General features: G+C 44.3%; 1 long non-coding RNA gene across 1 annotated transcript in view; it reads left to right on the top strand.

The window, feature by feature from the left end:
- Window positions 1-11,607, top strand: part of LOC122910513 — an 86,059-nt gene that overhangs the window by 31,930 nt on the left and 42,522 nt on the right. The gene's annotated exons all lie outside the window — the stretch shown is intronic.

Here is an 11,607-nt window from a genome sequence, read left to right as displayed (position 1 = left end):
GCTGAGGGTCAAAGAGAGAAAGTGACTTGTGTAAGGTCACACAGGGGTTAGAACCCAGGACTTCTACTGCAGTCCAGGATTCTAGCAATAGAACAAGAGATTCAAAGGCTAGCACATAACCACAGCCTCAGAAACATCCGTAGCCTCACAAAGTGTAATGACATGATGCAATAGTTTCTGACCTGAAATGGTTATAAGGATAAATAAGATAATGAATGCGAAATACACATGTAGAATCTTAAAACACTAACTAGATGGTTGATAAAGATGGAAGAACATCTAGCCCAGTCAAAGGAAAACTTTTGTTTTCCTAAATAATTAGTAACTTTCCTAAATAATTAGGAAAACTTTGTTTTCCTAAATAATTAGTAAAATAAACTAAATAATTAGTTTCTTCTTGCAAATTAAACAGAAGTCTCAAGGCCATTTTAACTGTCTCTGTGCTTTTGTGTCTTCTTTCAGCCTGAGTTTTTTTGCATAGCTCGGTACTAGGAAGTTTCATGTCATTCTAGAACTAAAGATAACTTGTCTCAGTCTATCCTACCGCTAACAATTTTCAAACGAGCACACGCGCGGCTGAGATCAAAAGCAGATGCATTCAACTAAACTTGAAGGTGGCATTTGCGGACCTAAACCCAGGGCAGGAAGTCTCAACTCTGAGTACAGGGTTCCCCAGTCAAATAGGTCAATCATTTCTTTGGCACCAGAAAGGCTGTTTCCCTCTAGAGCAAGGAGGACTGGGAGAGGTGGGTGAAGGTTAATCCGCAGGGTAAGCTGGGCTCAGGAATGGAGGTACACGCTGCTCTTGGACCTTTTTAGATCTGGATTTCAGACAAGTAGAGTCACCTGTAAGATTGGCAGAGACATAGTTCATGCTTGTAGAAGCAGGATCAGACGTGTTTGGAGCCAACCACAGGAAGAAGTTCCCACGAGACGGAGTGTGGTTCTGAACTTTCGAGCAATCTAAACTCTTCAAACGTGGAGCCAGGTTGCCTCTGAGAGAGCAGGCTCCTCACTGCAACAGCTGTTCAGCAGAGGCCGTGGAGGGGATGCTGAAGGGGAAGAGTCAAGCTGAGAGGGCTGCAGACCAGATAGGACTTCCCGCGGTCTGCCACAGCGCCCAAGTCTCTCCAAGAGTCTAGATTCCTTTTCTCACAGAGTGAAGATGCTGGGGGAGCCACGGGAGGCAGAAGGACTACAGGCAGGACAGGAAATCCTTGAGCAGCCTCACCTTTCTTTCCCATAATAGGAGAATGATGGGGTTCTGCTCTCAGGGAAATGAAGGGTCACAACTTTCCAAGGCAATATAAGGAACTGCTGCTACTCCTATATTCGGGCAACATGTGGAAGTCCTTGTTTTCAGATGTATTAGGAGGTTTTGTTTTGGGTTGGTGTTTTTTGGTTTTGATTTTTTGCTGTTGTTTTTTGTTTGTTTGTTTTCAGTACAAAGGCTTCCATCACTAAAGGGCTGTGATCCAGATTGTGCAGCTGGGTTGCCTGATGCTAGGTGGTAGCAGGTTCAGAGGACCACCCTCCACTGCCTAACAGGTGCAGTCCTGGTGTGGACTGTCGTGGAGGGAGGTGGTGCTGGGCTGGCTGTAAACTGTTACTTGATATTTGTGCTACTGCTTTGAGAGGCCAATGGGATCCTTGGAGAGTGTCCCACTATTAATGAAAATGCTCCATAGAATGTTAATTCCATGAGATTCCTATTCTAGGGCCAACTTAGAGGAATGTTCCATATCCATAGCCCCCTTCCCCTGTAGATTTGCATGCAAAGGCTCTGAGAAGGGCTGGAGCAAAGCAACGTTTCATTTTGAATAATCCTGCTTTTTTCTAACTTATTTGGCCGCAGCGACCATTTTAACCTAATGCTACTACCATCCTGAGGACTGATGCTCTGTAATGAGCGCTCAAGTACTTGGGGTAATGTTTTTGGGTTGTCCCATAGATTTGGCAGTCCCTTACACAGGGACCAACAGACTGTTAGAACTGAAAGAAACTCAGCATTTAAAACTCTGTATTTTAAAGAAAGAAAGCCGAGGCCCAGAGAGTTTTACAAAAGTAATGACCAACAGCCATTCACCTTGACCTACAGAACACCTGAAGTTTAAACATGTCAATAAATGACTGTGTGGCACGAGGTCGTGGATTTTGATGTCATATTATATTGTATGTACAGTCAAATGGGAGCTACAGGGATACGGTACTTGGACCTGGCTTCTCATCGGGGTTTCTGGCCTTTTCCACTACCATCACTTGGGCCCATCATTCTACCTTTATCAGCACTGGGTCCTCTTCTCTCTGAACTGGGGAGGATAATGCCTGTCTGGCTGGTTTCACAAGTTCTGGTGAGAATCAAGAGGAAGGATGTGGAAGTGGTTTATAAATTGTAAGATCCTATATAAACAGCAGAGGCCTTTCCTTCTACGAATGTGTTGATGCTCTGGCCGGCATCAAGAGGATGCATGGATTTTCCATTGCTCTCCTCTTTTGTGAAGATGGTTTGCACGGTATCTCCACAGATCCCATTTTTTAATCTGCTTTCATGGGTTAAAGAGGTAAGCCGTGCGTGGGAGCTCTTGGGACATCGAGTCAATGACTTTACACTCACAGGCAGCCAAGTTGACTAACAAGGGACGCAGAAAGTTATGAGTAAGCCCAAACTCTTAGTAGAGTTTTAGCTATTTGGCTCCTAATTCTCACCAACACCTGTGAAAAAGCAAAGGCCTCCAAGTCCTGTGTTGTCCGGACTAACACAAAAAGAAGAAGAGGAAGGCACTAACAAGATCACCATGAAGAGAAGAGACAGAAAGACGCGGTGGATGAAGTCTTGGTATCTCATATTTGGAATGTTATTGATGATCTGAGGGTAGTGTATGAGGGCTTAAGTGAAATGAATCGGTGGTTTCAGTTCCGGATATGGTATGCAAAGAAAAAACAATCACTCTGAAATTTAGAGCTTCCTCGTCTGTGCTTCAGGAAGCCGTACACCTGAAGCTGAGCGTGGAAACTGACTCATTTCTCACCCTTTGAGATTAGCCTCTCTAGCCCCCAGACTGTGGGTAGGATCTGAGGCCTCATGGGGAACCAACATTGAGTCTGGCCAAACCTGGCGAAAGAAATCAGAGAGAAGGGTGTTGAATGCGCAGCTCTTTCAGGGTGCTTGGCCTCTCAGAAGTCTCTACAGGCAGCAGACCCTCTGGACAAACTGTCCTTGAAGCTTTTTGGTACAGTTGCTGTTGGGGGTAGGTGCGTGGCCTCAAATGGGAGAAAACCAAAATACAAATGCAGCACCTACCTTATTTTCAGAGTCACATGAAAGCAGGTTGGCTGACAGACTCACTCGGGGAGACAACACTACCCTGAGGCTGCATCTAAAGGGTATCAAAGTGCTTTCACACCAGCAAGGCCCAAGAAGCAATGAAGTGTTCTCCCTGACTGTCTCGGCAATCTGTGAATTTGGTATTCAACCTGCCACTCAAGTACCAGAGAGGTCAAGAAGAGGTATTTTAAATAAGTTACTTAAGAAGAAATGCATATTAGAGTTTATACTTTCTCCTTAAATAATGATGCCCATGATGCACGTAGAGGGCCAGGAAGTTTGCGATCCTCGCCTTTATACCTCAAATACAGCTGTAGGGGACGGGGCAGGCAAACTGAGGCAGGAAACCCGGGATGATGCAAGGGGGCTCACAACTTCTAGAAGCAACCATTTCAAGCTTGACCCTTTAGACCTTGATTCAGCAGTTCCCAGACTTTCTGCAGACCTACTTCAGCCAGAGATATAATCACTAAGATGGCCTTTTGCTTCCAGCACATTAAAAAAAAGAAAAAAAAAAACACAACAACTTGTTTGAGGACAAGGAGAAGAACACTGGCTCAAATGAGAAGTCATTGAGAAACAAGGATGCCGGGGGGCACAGGGGTGAAAAATTTGGCTTAGGGTCAGAAGATCCAAGTTTACAAGGTTTGTGACCTCTGACAGGTCACTGAAGCTCTCCAAACCTCACTTTTCTCATTTGTAAAGTGTGAACACCAATTACAAAATGAGAACACATGTTTGAAAGCACTCACCTAACAAATGGCAAGGGCTAGGCAAAGGTTCATAGCTGTGACTATATCTAAGCTTTTAAATAGTAATGATTAATTTGTGTTAGAAGTGAAATTTCAGACTTCATCATAGGATCAGCATTAATCTTCCAAATATTCTCATCTGCAAAGCATTTAATGGAACATGCAAGTCCACGTGATTGATTTATTCCCATGCCACTTCCAAAAAGTATTTAAAATAACTTATGAGATATAGAGATGATGGTTTCATCAAAACATGGGACAAAAGGCGAAGATGTGGTCATGAAAGGAGAAGACAGTGAGGGGGAAGAAAACTCAGAAGCAGAATAAATGTAATGAGGCGTATAGCATGACTTTGAGCTTCCCAGCAGCTGAGACAAAAAGGGAAATGCATTGTATTACACAGTCCTAGTAAAGGGAGTAATAAAGGGAGAATAGTTATGGTGGTCGGGGAGGTGAGGATTGCAAACTTCCTGGCCCTGACCTCTACGTGCATCATGGGCATCATTATTTAAGGGATATCAAAAAATAAATTGTGCAGGATCTACAAATGGCAATGCAGCAGAGATACTGTTCAAGTCTAACCACTAGGCGATATTTTCCTCTGAATCAGTGCTTGCCTCCCAGAACAAACAAACCAAGATGATTAATAGAAGGAGCAGGTTGCCTTTTAAAAAAATAGGACGGTGAAAATCAGAATATTTGCCCCTGGCTGGGGTGTGCCACTGGCCCAGGTACCCACAGAGGCAGTCACCATTCATTAGGGGAGTCAAGTAGGCAAGGCAATCTGCAAGGTGCCTTGCACAAGGTCACTCGGTGTCTCTGAGACTGACTCTGCATTCTGAGTTCCTTAATATGATTTTTTAGGTCACAGTGTTCTAGGCAAAGCTCCCTGTTGATGTACATCTCTCATGCAAGATTTAGATCACCTCTTTTCGGGCAGAGCTCCATGGAAACACCGCCCATGATTTCTGAAATGGAGTCTGATTGGATCCCGGCTTTGCCCAGCTGGAGTGGAGAGTGTTCTCTGCAGTTGACACATTGCTGGACAGTTGGCAAACCTGAGACTACCAGAATCTAGTCCTTGGAGGCTATTATTATTTTAATTCCATAGTAAATTCCTGTTTACCTAAGATGGCTAGGGACTGGGGTATTCTGGGCGATGGAAAATTCTGGTTCATCTGGTTACCATTTATATCATTTACTGATTTGTAGTTCCCAAATAAGTGAATGATAACACACTTTGCTAAACACTTAAATCATACACTTATGATTTAAGCTTTTTTTTTTTTTTATAATTCATAAGATACTTCAGGATCTATTGGCCTCCAATACCATCATTAAGATTGTAACCTCTTTTTCTGGGATCCTGGGTGAAACTCATAAGGTGTGGGTAACTGGGCTGTACCCACAGTCACTCCCAAACAGGCCACTGGGGTTGCTGTGATTTAGTTGAATCACTCCACCTGCAAGATCCACTTGTTGGCAAGTGAAATAATAAACGTATTAGCATTGAACCTGGTGTATAGTAAGTTCTTGTTTTGTCATCCCCTCCCACTCCCACCAAAAACATCAAGGGAAAAAGGATCTGTTTCCTTTAGTCGGCCAATCTAGCATCTGAACAACTTCAGTTCATGGTTCACTTCATTAGGGACCACAGAAATAACATGCCTAATGCCACTGACTCTTATGCAAGAAAACTAAGGCCCAGAGCAGGTGTGTGACTCTGCCACAGTCTCGTGGATGTTTAGGGTTAGAGCTGATGTGAGAACCCTCGTCTATCCGGGCTCAGGATGGGCCTCTTTTGAATTGCTGGACTCCTGTGTTGTGCATTTTCCATTACAGCGGGAGACAGAGCTGGAGAAGAAACGTGCCCTTCGCGCAGGGACTCTGGGAACTCACAATTATCAATACGGCTTGAAGGTCATCTCACACTGTTTGCAAGTTCCCTTCTGTATAAAAGCCCTGGCTTGGGCTCTGAGACAGTTCACAGGACGAATGGAGTCCCCAGGATCCAGTCAAAATAAAAACTTTTCAAAAACAGCAAAGAGCCATACGACTCGCTACATCTGCGAGAGTACATTGATAAAAAGGCACCAGACAGGTTGAAATTCCCAGCATCTTTCTCTCCATTGCCTATGTTTTAAACTTGATTCACTCCCCTCTCTGCCTCTTTGGTGCTTTCAAAGGTAAGTGTGTACTCACTTAACTTCCAAATTAATTTACAGTAAACTCCTCCCTGTGTAGGAAGAGGAAGAAGGAAATCAACGATTTTAATGCCGATTGCATTTTTGAAAGGCAGAACTCAATCTCTTTGAAATGAGCTGCTCTGTTGGTTTAGAAGTGTTTTCTTTTCTGTAGTTTCAAATTCTGACTTGTCTCTTTTCCTCTCACCGTGCTCAGTGCTCTCACCGCTGCCTTGGATCATGGGCCTGGAAATCTGCTGTTTGTGCTGGAGAAACCCAGAGAGGGCTGAGATTTCTATTGCCTCCAAGAGTGATGGGCGAAATCTCATAGGAGACCTGCCCTGGAGTCCGAGGGCCCCAACCCGTGCTATTACTGCTGCCAGAAAGGCGCTTTTGATATGTGGCCTTCTAGATGACATCTCTTTAACTCCAGGAGCTTCTCCGAGGGATCTCTCTGTGTGCCTGTGTGCTTGTGTGTGCACACGTTAGCCCGAAAGCCTTGTGCTGATTGCCAGTAGATAATTGATCACAGTACCTTCTAGGAAGGGATCATATGAGGTCATGGGTCAACTCTCCGTGAGGCTTGAGTGATGTCACTCCCAACCCTCTGCTGCAGAAGTCAAGTCAGGGAGAAAAGGAAGCAAGTCAGAGCTAGGTTCCTCATCTGTCTACATCATCGCCTCTCCAGATCCTTCAGTGACCCGCCCGCCTCCTTGGCCTATAGGATGCATTCTAAACCTTGGAGACTGGCCCTCACAGGTAGAAAGAGGGCATGGCAAAAATAGGCACTGATAAATATGTTTGAATAAAGAATAAGGCGGATCTTCAAGAGCTGGCTGACCCCTTCTTTCCCGCCTCCCCAGTATGGTGAGGAATTCCCCTTCTTTTTCTTCTGTACCTTCTGCTATAGCTGAACACATTGCCCACCTTCCTCCAGTGTCCTGCACTCGGGACTGCACTATAGCTATATGCAAGCACTTTTCCTGACTGCCATGGTGAAGGCCATTTCCATCTGTCAAATACCCTTCCTTCTTTGGGAGGTATTCCCTTCTTCCTTCACCAAACGTGTGTCCCCATTGGCTTCCTTCGCTCTCTGCTCTTCAAAGAACTTTGCTCTGCTATCTTACGTACGTTATAGACCTCCCTCGCTAGAGCATAGACTCCTTGAGTGCAGGACCTATTTCCTGGCTCCTTGCCTTCCTTGTGGTACCTAACAGAGGGCTGAACATGTGGCTGATGTTGAGCTCAGCTCTGTGGCTAGAATGGAATCTCGGGTCACCTTCTCTAGTCCAATAGAGAGAGAACAGAGTATACTCACTCTTTACTCCTCCATCGAAAGCTGAGTTAGGGATTATTTTAGTCCTCACCTCTGACCTAAATCTATATGAATCTATCCTGAAAACCACACCCACAGATTATGCAGTAAGCAGAGGTAGCCACTGGAGCTATGTAACATAGCGGCACGGACTGGCCTGTCCAGGCCCTTGCATGGCACTGGAAATTTACAGGCATGTATAGCTATGCTGTTGCTGAGCCAGCTCGAAACTTGTTTTTCTTGAAGCTTCTTTCCTCAGCAGGTATGTTGGGGTAATGGTGAGCCTTGCCAACTGGGACAGGAGGACACCCAGCCTGTGCCCAGGTTTTATTTATCCCAGTACAAGCCGGGCTCCACAGGCTTTTTGATCCTTCATCATGAACCCGGGAGACCTTGAGTTTGCTCAAGCGGCCACGCCAAGAAGACTGATTCCATTGACAGTAACCACTCATGATTTATGGACTCTCCAAACCTGGAATATCAGAGCTGGAGATAACCTTAAAAAAGCATCTAGTCTGATTCTCCATTTCACAGATGATGAACCAGGTCAGAGTTGCCTTGTTTTTAAAATGAGGGAGATAGACTCTCCTCATCCATCCGCCCACCCATCCTTCCATCCAGTGATCTATGAACCAACCCATTTGCTAGAGAGCCACCAACACTTCGGTGCCCCACCTGGGCTTAGCTCTAAATATAAAAACATGACTAAGACACGGTCCCTGCTCCCCACACATATATACACCAATGATTATGATTCAGTGTGAGGGGTTATAATGTAAGTGTGAAGGAAGCATGCTCTGAGCGCCTAGAGGCATTCTGCTCTGCCTGGAAGAGTGAGGGGAGACTTTTAAGAAGAGCAGACATTCAACCAAAACATTAAAGTGAGGGGAAGAGTTCTACGAACAAAGAGGGAGAAGAGGGATCAAAGAGAGAGAGCAGCCCGTGTGAACCTGCCTCCTTAGTAGAGTGGGCAGCAAGCCAGGAGACCAGTGAGCCTCCAGGGGGACTCCTGAGGAGACTGCGTGTGATGGGGTGCCAGACACGTGCCACGGCTGGCCAAATGTGACCTCCGAAGCCTATGGTGGAGACCTCAGTCGCTGTGCCCACCACTGCAGCTTTATCTTGGGGGTGACAAGGAGCTTTTGAAACTTTTCAGATGGAGTAGTGTTGGATCAAATTCGCATCTTGTTGAGAATTCCTTGGCCAGGGTAAGAAGAGGCAGAGACTATTGCCGGCGGGGCGGGGGGGGGGGGGGGGTGTTGCAATGGTCCCAGAATAATAAAGGCAGCCAGTGAATGTTCAAATCCTTACATTGGATCAGATCGCTTCCATACTCCATACTTGGGCCCCACCTGCTTATGCTTCATCACAAATTCCTGTTGTTGTTTTTTAAATAGTACTCATTACAGTGTTAAATCCTTATTTGTTTGCATGTGAATTGACTGTCTCCAATTCTGAAGTGAGAGCACCATCAGAACTCTCTCTGAGTTTCTTTCTCAGCTTAGTATCTTTGGGTTCAGAACAGCTCCTGGGACATAACAGGTGCCTACAAAGTGTTTATAGAAAGATTGGTGAGACCTTGACCTCAGGAAGTGGTAATGAGGATGGAGAGGAGATGGCCTTTAAAGTAGAAATGCATCCTCCCTTTCCAGATCCATTATGTACTTAATGAGTGGATGGTAGCTGGTCTTCAGTAGACAGAGGATGTTACATTCTCAACTGACTGGACTTACTACCCACATCTGAGAATTTTTATGACAGGCAACATTATTTTTTCCCCTCTTGCCCTTTTCATGCCATGTGTTTCCACAAATTATCAGTCTGAAATGTAACATTCCAGGGATCCTCTACTTTGCACCTTCCATGTTCTAGTCCCAGCTTTGCCCCTAACCTTGTGGGACAGACAGGTTATTTTCTCAAGACTTCAGTATCCCCGATTGTAAAATAAGAGTGTTAGCCAAGGACCCATGCGATGCTTTCTAGCTAATATGCTGTGAGTCTCTGATTACTCTAACTAGAACAAGAAGGCTTCTCTGTTTTCATTTTTTTTAAGTATACAGTGATTATATACAAAAACCTCATAAAACACATCGTTTGTCTATTTCTCTGTTGTCCCTTTCAATTTCCAGTCATAGGTATTTTTACAGAGTTATAATCAGAGCACATGTACAATTTTGTGTTCCACTCTCATCCTTGAACATTATTTGTTATATGCCTTTCATGTTGCCACAAAGTCTTCTCATTTATCATTTTAATGGCTACATAATTTTTCATGGAGTTAACATATCATAAATTATTTAACCATTCCCAAATTGTTGGGACTTTGGATTCTTTCCAGCTTTTGATATTTTAAAGAGCTTTGAGCGTACAGGTTTTTTTTTTTTTTCTTTTTTAGAGTTATTTTCCTTAGGGTAAATCCCTTGGAGTGGGATTATTAGATGAGTTTATGGCTCTTGAGAAGAATTGCCAAATGGCTCTCCGAAAGGATTGTTTCAATTTGTATTCAATTTGTGTTTCTCTCACTGAGTGTGCCAGCTTCACAGAAACCTTGCCAGCATGTTTTTAAAAATCAATTTCCTTTATTTTTTCAAGTTGAACTTGTATGAAATGGGGCTTCCTGATTGTTTCTGTATCAGAATTATCATTAGTCAGGCTAACAGTATAATATAGTGCCTGGCGAATAGAAGCACTTCAAAACCAGTATTGTTATTATTAGAAAACGAGGGATCTTAGGAGCGCCAAGTGCGCTTGTCTTACCATTGAACTCAATATTTTTCTACCTCTGTCTCCAGTTCAGTTTACAGCAGATACTTACCCCTTGCCTTCAAAGTTCCTCTAATGAAAGTGCTGCCAAACCTTCTCTATTTCAAGTTGTCCATGGTTCCTTAGACTTAGAAGTTGGGCCAAGCTCCCTCCCCTATGGATTCTTTCCTCCTTCGATTTCCTATCAAGAGATGATCCTCACTAGAAATGGGGCCCTGACTACCTTTCCTACAGCTGCTTCCTATGTTCATCTGAAGTCGTTCTTCACTTAGGTAGCTTCTCCTATTCTTTGTCTTCCCCCAAATAGTCTGCTGGGCATTCGAAGATGGTGATGAATTCCCCCACGGGTATTTCGTTCTCCATGTTGGATACTTTGTGTTTTAAGCTCTCTTTTATCCTATTCAAAATTTTACAATCCCTGCGGCTTTCCTCTGTGTTCTAGTTTGTAAAGTTCTCCCTTTGAGTGTTGGGTTTATTCATTTGGTAAAATTTACCGCGTATCTTCCAGATGGCAAGCGGTCGGAGAGGAGCATGGCCCTGCCAGGTCTGAGTCTTCGAGAACTCTCAGGCAGCATGCTGGTGGGTAGGTCATGAGATGACACCCTTGGGAAATTCTGATGGCCTCTTGTACAACCAACCAATGTATACTTCATTGGTAAAATGATGACTATCCTACGAAGAAAAAATACCATATAACATTAGAAATGTCAAAGCACCCCAGAGCCTGAATTTCTGAGGCTTAGATCATGGGAAGAGTTCTAAGGACTGAGCAGAGCTGACCCGGGACCATACTCATGGTGGAGGCTAAAATACACAGGCAAATGTGCTATTGAGGTTGCTGGCTAATCAAGGAGCTGGTATGAGTCTAAAGTAAGCCAGTTTCTCAGGTAGGAAGAAAGGGAGCCTATCATTAACCAAAAAGACATTGAATGGAGAAAAGTCTGGTCCTAGTCTGCCATTGTTGGGTGACCTGGATTATGTCACATAATTTCTCTGAAGCTCAGTTTCTTCATGTGTACAAATGGGTAGGGTTGGACTATTCATCTAACCTGTAATGTCCTTTCCAACTTTGACAACTTAGGACCACAGAACAGCAGATTCTGATTTGTCGCTCTCAACAACTTCTCCCTTCATTCTCACCCATCCCAGAAAAGCTGAGAAAATGTGACCTCATCAGTCACTGGGCATATGTCAGAGAGTCCACCGGGATTCTATGACCTCCATAGCTACTAGAGAGATCAAGTCCAGTTGCAGCTAAAATCTGTTGCT

This window comes from Neovison vison, chromosome 6, assembly GCF_020171115.1.
Source record: "Neovison vison isolate M4711 chromosome 6, ASM_NN_V1, whole genome shotgun sequence".
Taxonomy (NCBI): Eukaryota; Metazoa; Chordata; class Mammalia; order Carnivora; family Mustelidae; genus Neogale; species Neogale vison.
This window is presented reverse-complemented; position numbering and strand designations above follow the sequence as displayed.